Below are 8,801 nucleotides of genomic sequence, written 5' to 3' on the forward strand. Positions count from 1 at the left end.
CAACCCCCTTCAGTCAGAAGAAACTACCACCCCCACTGTCCAAGGATCAACTACACACAAATATCCAAATGGCTGTGTCTCCACATGCTGACCTCTCCAAGGAGGTCCTCACTGTTCTGTGTGCTAAGATGGAAGACAGGCTGAGCCTCGTGGGAGCTGGTGGTCAAACAATGCCAGTGGCACTGAAGCTCACATGATGCCAGTGGCACTGAAGCTCACATGATGCCAGTGGCACTGAAGCTAACAAAATGTCAGTAACACTGAAGGTCACTATAGCACTGATTTTCTACACATCCAAGAGTTGTGAGGCTTCAATTTGGCACTCCACAAACCCAAGTGTAGTTGGGTACTCTTGTTAGAAATTTCTTATGTTTACTGGATGTCGCACTTCATTATGGATGTGAACACTATGGAAAATGGTTCCAAGGATGAGAAATATCCACATTGCAGATGGCACTAAAATAGGTGGTAGCATTGACAGTGAGAAAAGTTATCAGAAATTGCAGCTGGACCTTGATCAGCTGGAGAAGTGGGTCAAGAAATGGCAAATAGAGTTCAATATAGAAAAGTGTGAGGTCTTGCATTTTGGAAAGTCAAATCAAGGTAGGAGTTTCATGGTGAATGGTGGGGCCTTGATGAGTGTTAGTGGAACAGAGGGACCTTGGAGTTCAGGTGCACGGTTCTCTGAAAGTGGAGTCACAGATGAAGGAGGCTTTTGGCATACTGGCCTTCATCAGTCAGGGAGTTCAATCATTAAGTAGAGAGGATGGGAAGTTATGTTGCAGTTGTACAGGACGTTGGTGAGGCTGCATTTGGAGTATGTGTTCAGTTTTGGTCACCTTGCTATAGGAAAGATGGTGACTGAAAATGTGTTGCTGGAAAAGCGCAGCAGGTCAGGCAGCATCTTAGGAACAGGAGATTTGACGTTTTGGGCATAAGCCCTTCTTCAGGAATGAGGAAAGTGGGAGGAAGAGATCTTCTTCAAGGAAGGCATCCTTGCAAGAGGATTCGCAGTAGGTTAAAATCTTCGAGGAGAAAGTGAGGTCTGCAGATGCTGGAAATCATCTCCAGCATCTGCAGACCTCACTTTCTCCTATAGGAAAGATGTTATTAAACTGGAAAGAGTGCAGAAAAAATTTGCAAGGGTGTTGCCAGGACTCAAGGTCCAGGATACAAATGCTACAGGAAGGATGGAAAGGGAGGCAAGAGAGGAGGGGGAGTAGCATTTTTGATAAGGGATAGCATTACAGCTGTGCTGAGGGAGGATATTCCCAGAAATACATCCAGGGAAGTTATTTGGGTGGAACTGAGAAATAAGAAAGGGATGATCACTTTATTGAGATTGTATTATAGACCCCCCAATAGTCAGAGGGAAATTGAGAAACAAATCTGTAAGGGGATCTCAATTATCAGTAAAAATAATAAGTTAGTTATGGTAGGGGATTTTAACTTCCCAAACATCGACTGGGACTGCCATAGTGTTAAAGGTTTAGTTGGAGAGGAATTTCTTAAATGTGTACAAGACAATTTTCTGATTCAGTATGTGGCTGTACCTACTAGAGAAGGTGCAAAACTTGACCTACTCTTGGGAAATAAGGCAGGGCAGGTGACTGAGGTAGGGGAGCACTTTGGGGCCAGTGACCATAATTCTATTCGTTTTAAAATAGTGATGGAAAAGGATAGACCAGATCTAAAAGTTGAAGTTCTAAATTGGAGAAGGGCCAATTTTGATGGTATTAGGCAAGAACTTTCGAAAGCTGATTGGAGGCAGATGTTCGCAGGTAAAGGGACAGCTGGAAAATGGGAAGCCTTCAGAAATTAGGTAACAAGAATCCAGAGAAAGTATATTCCTGTCAGGATGAAAGGGAAGGCTGGTAGGTATAGGGAATGCTGGATGACTAAAGAAATTGAAGGTTTGGTTTAGAAAAAGAAGGAAGCATGTGTCAGGTATAGACAGGATAGATCGTGTGAATCTTTAGAAGAGTATAAAGAAAGTAGGAGTATACTTAAGAGGGCAAAAAGGGGACATGAGATAGCTTTGGCAAATAGAGTTAAGGAGAATCCAAAGAGTTTTTACAAATACACTAAGGACAAAAGGATAGCCAGGGAGACAATAGAGACCCTCAATGATCAGCAAGGCGGCCTTTGTGTGGAGTCACAGAAAATGAGGGAGATACTAAATGAATATTTTGCAACAGTATTTACTGGGGAAAAAGATATGGAAGATATAGACTGTACGGAAATAGACGGTGACATCTTGCAAAATGTCCAGATTACAGAGGAGGAAGTGCTGATGTCTCGAAACGGGTAAAGGTGGATAAATCCGCAGGACCTGATCAGGTGTACCCGCGAACTCTGTGGGAAGCTAGGGAAGTGATTGCTGGGCCCCTTACTGAGGTATTTCTAACACTGATAGTCACAGGTGAGGTGCTGGAAGACTGGAGGTTGGCAAACGTAGTGCCACTGTTTAAGAAGGGCGGTAAAGACAAGCCAGGGAACTATAGACCAGTGAGCCTGACCTCAGTGGTGGGTATATTGTTGGAGGGAATCCTGAGGGACAGGATGTACATGTATTTGGAAAGGCAAGGACTGATTTGGGATAGTCATCCTGGCTTTGTGCGTGAGAAATCATGTCTCACAAACTTGATTGAGTTTTTTAAAGAAGTAACAAAGAGGATTGATGAGGGCAAAGCAGTAGACGTGATCTATACAGACTTCAGTAAGGCGTTCAACAAGGTTCCCCATGGGAAACTGATTAGCAAGGTTGGATCTCATGGAATACAGGGAGAAACAGCCATTTGGATACAAAACTGGCTCAAAGGTAGAAGACAGAAGGTGGTGGTGGAGAGTTGTTTCTCAGACTGGAGGCCTGTGACCAGTGGAGTGCCACAAAGATCGGTGCTGGGTCCTCTACGTTTTGTTATTTACATAAATGATTTGGATGCAAGCATAAGAGGTATAGTTAGTATGTTTGCAGATGATACCAATATTGGAGGTGTAATGGACAGCGAAGAGAGTTACCTCAGATTACAACAGGATCGGGACCAGATGGGCCAAGGGGCTGAGAAGTGGCAGATGGAGGTAATTCAGATAAATGCGAGGTGATGCATTTTGGGAAAGCAAATCTTAGCAGAACTTATACACTTAATGGTAAGGTCCTAGGGAGTGTTGCTGAACAAAGAGACCTTGGAGTGCAGGTTCATAGCTCCTTGAAAGTGGAGTCACAGGTAGCTAAGATAGGATAGTGAAGAAGGCGTTTGGTATGCTTTCCTTTATTGGTCAGAGTATTGAGTACAGGAGTTGAGAGGTCATTTTGCAGCTGTACAGGACATTGATTAGGCCACTGTTGGAATATTGTGTGCAATTCTGCTCTCCTTCCTATCAGAAAGATGTTGTGAAACTTGAAAGGGTTCAGAAAAGATTTACAAGGTTGTTGCCAGGGTTGGAGGATCTGAGCTACAGGGAGAGGCTGAACAGGCTGGGGCTGTTTTCCCTGGAGAGTCGGAGGCTGAGTGGTGACCTTATAGAGGTTTACAAAATTGTGAGGGGCATGGATAGGATAAATAGACAAAGTCTTTTCCCTGGGATGAGGGAGTCCAGAACTAGAGGGCATAGGTTTAGGGTGAGAGAGGAAAGATATAAAAGAGACCTAAGGGGCAACTTTTTCATGCAGAGGGTGGTACGTGTATGGAATGAGTTGCCAGAGGATGTGGTGGAGGCTGGTACAATTGCAACATTTAAGAGGCATTTGGGTGGATATATGAATAGGAAGGGATTGGAGGGATATGGGCCGGGTGTTGGCAGGTGGGACTAGATTGGGTTGGGATATCTGGTTGGCGTGGCCGGGTTGGACCGAAGGGTCTGTTTCCGTGCTGTACATCTCTATGACTCTATGACCTATAGGCAGAGGCTGGACAAGGTAGAAAGTAAAAGATTGAGAGGGGATCTTATAGAAATGTATAAGATCATGAAAGGCAAGGATAGGGTGAATGCAATCAGTCTTTTTCCCAGGGTGGGGAATCGAGGATTAGAAGGCATCAGTTTAAGGTTAGAGAGGAAAGAATAAAAGGGAACCTGAGGGACAACTTTTTTACACAGAGGGTGGTACGCATATGGAATGAGTTGTCAATGGAAGTGGTTGAGGCGGGTACATTAACAACATTTAAAAGGCATTTGGATAAGTACGTGGATAGGAAATGTTTAGAAGGATATGGACCAAGTGCAGGAAATGGGATTAGCATTGACGGACATTTTGGTCGGCATGTAGGAGTTTGGACCAAAGGGCCTGTCTCTGTGCTGTAGGACTCTATGGCTCTATAGCTGTATTGGAGAGGTTGGGATTATTTTATTTGGAGGAGAGGCAATGAGGAGTGTGGTTGAAGTTTGTGTGGTCATGAGAAGTTTGGACAAAGTAGTCAGGGAGAAACTGTGCCTAAAGTTTGTGCGAAGATTTGTAGCTCGGGTGCTTATTGTAGTGGTTCTGTTCGCCGAGCTGGGAGTTTTAGTTGCAAACGTTTCGTCCCCTGGCTAGGAGACATCATCAGTGCTGTGGAGCCTCCTGCGAAGTGCTTCTTTGATGTTTCTTCCGGTATTTATAGTGGTCTGTCCTTGCCACTTCCGGGTGTCAGTTTCAGTTGTCCGCTGTAGTGGTTGGTATATTGGGTCCAGGTCGATGTGTTTGTTGAAACTGTGCCTAGCTGTGAGGGGATCAAGGTCAGGTTTGACGTGCTTTGCAAAAGAAGTCAATATGATGGTAGAAAAAACCATTTCCATGCAGTGACTGCCTTGAGCATGGAATGCATTGCCTGGGGATGAGTTTGAGGCAGGTACAGTCAAGGATTTCAAGAGAGCATTGGATGATTATTTAAACAGAGACAGCGTGGGAGTTATGGGGAAGGGAAGAATGGCACTAAATCACGATGCTCCATCAGAGGCCTGGCGTAGATGTGTTGGGCCGAATGGCCTTCTTCCGCACCATAACCATTTTGTGATTCTGTGACTCCTGTCTAGTTGTTTCCTCTTTATTAGGAGCTGAATTGGAGTCAAGCTCATGGCTTGGTGTGATCTTGACAGCCATCCCGTGGCTGATTGCCAGAGGACCACACACCGAGGGGCACCAAAAGTGGGTACAGAAGCCTCCGTTGTCACTTCTGCTGGAGGCCCTGGCATCACTGGCAGAGGGTTGAGGAGCTGCTGCCAACACTGGGAGCGCCCTGGAAGGACCCTCCAAATCATAGAATCCCTCCAGTATGGAAGCTGGCCACTTGGCCCATCATGTTCACGCCTAGCATCCAAACAGCATCCCACCCACACTCAGCCCCTTACCCAATCCCTGTAACCTTGCATTCCCCATGGCTAACCCACTTAGTCTTAGACGCTATGGGCAATTTAGCATGGCCAATCCACTTTATCTGCTCACCTTTGGACTATGAATGGGAAAGCTACCATTCTTCTTCCCTCACAGGTCAACTGCATACAGGTCAGCCCTGTTGACCTGAGAAGGATGGGTTTCTGGCAGAGACACTAAATGCTTTGTCCCCCTCTTGGCTTGCCACTGCTGCATGGTCAAGATTCTGCCGTACATCTCCTATCTCCATTGAGTGTCCATTGGGTCATCCTATGCACAAAGGTCAGCAATTTCTCGACACAGTTGACTTATCTGAGACACGGCGGCACTCAAGACCTGGAGGAACTGTTCCACTTTCTGCATATGGCTGCTTGTCAATTTGGAGATCCTCCTATATTCCCCTTGGCTCTCACCACGGCTGTAGCACACACTTTGTTGAAGCCAACTCCAAAGGCACATAATTAGAGTGGGCCTCAGCATGGGCCTAGCCTCCCACTGTCTACTCCCCCCACCACCAACCCCATCCTCTCCTAAACATCAGTGCCATCTCCCTCAACGTCAAGGGCAGCTACTTGGGCAAGTCCGTGGTGTTCTTACCAAGTTGTGGACCCAAACCTAAAGACCAACATTAACCACTGAGGGCATAGGAGCCAAAGGCTTCCTTCTGCATAAATCTGTGAGATATTCCATAAATCTGTGAGAGTTTCTTGTGGGTGGTGTGAGGGAATATTGCGACATTGCTCCCTCTGAGAATCCCTGTTTCTCTATAGAGTTGGATGGCTAGCTTTTCTTCAGCCTGACCCTTCATGAGAGATCAGATTGTCTGATGGCTTCCCATTGTGACCTTCCAGCTGCCCCCTAGTGTGGTGTTCTGTGTCTCTGGTGGTGGTCCAGACGCTCCGGTGGGCTTTGCGCTGACTTGCTCTGGGTCAGCAATCCTGCCTCGAGCTCTGTGGTGGAGCAACTTCCATACTGTCCATCCAGTTCCTCTGCCAGAGAGCTCAGGATGGACAGGATTGGCATTCCTTCACTGGTCTCGGCCCATTCCTTGATTTCATGGCTGTCTCCTGCTGCCAGCACAAAGCTGTTAGTTACTCCATGAACACAAGCACGCAGCTATACTGGAGGGAGTCCAATTGTCTAGGGTAAGCGCCCGTGTAGCTTTTCTTGAAAAGACTTTGCTGGAGTCAGCATTAGTAGAGGACAATAAAGAATTTCTCTCTCTCTCTCTCTCACACACACACACACACTCTGCCTCTTTCTCTCTCAAACACACCCTCGCCCTCTCCTTCTGCCTCTCTCTCTCTCTCTGTCTGTCTGTCTCTCTCTCTTCTTGGTAAAGTGAGTTGTGTGGTTAACAGACAAGAATATACAGGTTAAACCTCAAAGCTTAACTCACAATTTCTACCTGTGAAGTGGTTATCGCACTTTTACAAATGAATGGGCTCTTGTTCGAAACCATGCAGGAAATTTCTTTAGGGCTCTTTTAGCACTGCGGTAGTGTGCCTACCTCAGGGCCAGGAGGCCTGAGTTCAAGTCTCTCCTGCACCAGAGGTGCACTACAACATCTCTAAACAGGTTAATGAAAAATACCCCAAAACGTAGCATGAAAAAAATTAATTAGCAGAAGTGAGAGAGCATATGTGGGCGGCACGGTGGCACAGTGGTTAGCACTGCTGCCTCACAGCGCCTGAAGACCCGGGTTCAATTCCCGACTCAGGCGATTGACTGTGTGGAGTTTGCACGTTCTCCCCGTGTCTGCGTGGGTTTCCTCCGGGTGCTCCGGTTTCCTCCCACAGTCCAAAGATGTGCGGGTCAGGTGAATTGGCCATGCTAAATTGCCCGTAGTGTTAGGTAAGGGGTAATGTAGGGGTATGGGTGGGTTTCGCTTCGGCGGGTCGGTGTGGACTTGTTGGGCCGAAGGGCCTGTTTCCACACTGTAAGTCTAATCTAAGTCTAATCTAATCTATATATGGAGTTAGTTTTCATTACTTTCCATAAGTAAAAAGCACAGGAATACTTAGATTAGATTGCTTACAGTGTGGAAACAGGCCCTTCGGCCCAACAAGTCCACACCGACCTGCTGAAGTGCAACCCACCCATACCCCTTACCTAACACTATGGGCAATTTAGCATGGCCAATTCACCTGACCTGCACATCTTTGGACTGTGGGAGGAAACTGGAGGAAACCCATGCAGACATGGGGAGAATGTGCAAACTCCACACAGTCAGTTGCCTGAGTCAGGAATTGAACCCAGGTCTCAGGTGCTGTGAGGCAGCAGTGCTAACCACTGTGCCACCGTGCCGCCCCTTAGGGCTGTGAAATTCTGTAGAGTTCACCTTCCCTATCGGTACAACAGGATTCAAGAAGAAACTCTACCAAAGGCCTTTCTGTTACTGATTTGCTCAAAAGACATGATTTTTTTTTGTCAAAAGTAGCCTGTGGATTATGTATTGTTGAGGGTAACTGCTCATGTGGAATTCTGATATAAGTGCAGCTAATACATAGTCCAGGTACAAAATCTCATCTGAAGCATGAAGGACAAAATATGAACAGAAAACTGTTCATCCAAAAGAGCTGTTGTGTGCCAATAGTCTGCAAGAAGTACTTTTCTAATAAAAGACTATTTTAACACTCTGTAGTTTTGCTAATTCACTCGCTTAATGTTGAGTCAAATTTTATCTTAACAAATCTCTGCTTTTGTTTATATAGGGGAACCTTGATTATCCGAATGTCAGTTATCCCAATATCGGATTATCCGAAGGGTATCTCAAGGTACCCATAGAAACATTGCGTCAAAGAGCTGTTTCAACCCTGATTGGGTCTTTTGCTACAGGTACAGTGAACTCTCTCACTGAAATACTGCCGAGAACAGTCCTGGACAGTCCAGGCACCATCTCTAAATGACTGCCTCCCACCCTCTCTCTCTCCGCCTTCCCCCCCCCACCTCCTCACACTTTCCCTGGAGCTCTACACAGGGGTGAACCCTAAACCCCACACTTTCCCAGATACCCTTTCTAACATTGTCCTGTAGAGGGCAGAGGTAGAAACAGTCACAAAGGTGTGTGTGTGTGTGTGTGTGTGTGTGTGTATACGCATGCGATTTGGAGATTTACCCCACAAAGGCAGCAGCAATCTTACTGTTGGTGTACAGTCCGTCTGCCTCAGAGGGTGTGGGGGTAGTGGGGAGCGGATGGAGGGCTGATGGGGGTCGGACGGTGGGTGGGGGTGGACAGGTGAGCGGGGTTGGGGGCGGGCAGGGGGTGGATGGGAGGGAGGGGTCTCACGCGCAGTGTGCTTTTGCCTAGTCTCCTGAACGGGGAGCAGACCTCACAGAAATCTCCAAGCCCCAAGGAAACAATTAACTGAATAATCAATTATCCGAATAATCAATTAACTGAATAATCAATTATCCGAATAATCAATTAACTGAAGAATCAATTATCCAAACG

Source organism: Hemiscyllium ocellatum, chromosome 14, assembly GCF_020745735.1.
Source record: "Hemiscyllium ocellatum isolate sHemOce1 chromosome 14, sHemOce1.pat.X.cur, whole genome shotgun sequence".
NCBI lineage: Eukaryota > Metazoa > Chordata > Chondrichthyes > Orectolobiformes > Hemiscylliidae > Hemiscyllium > Hemiscyllium ocellatum.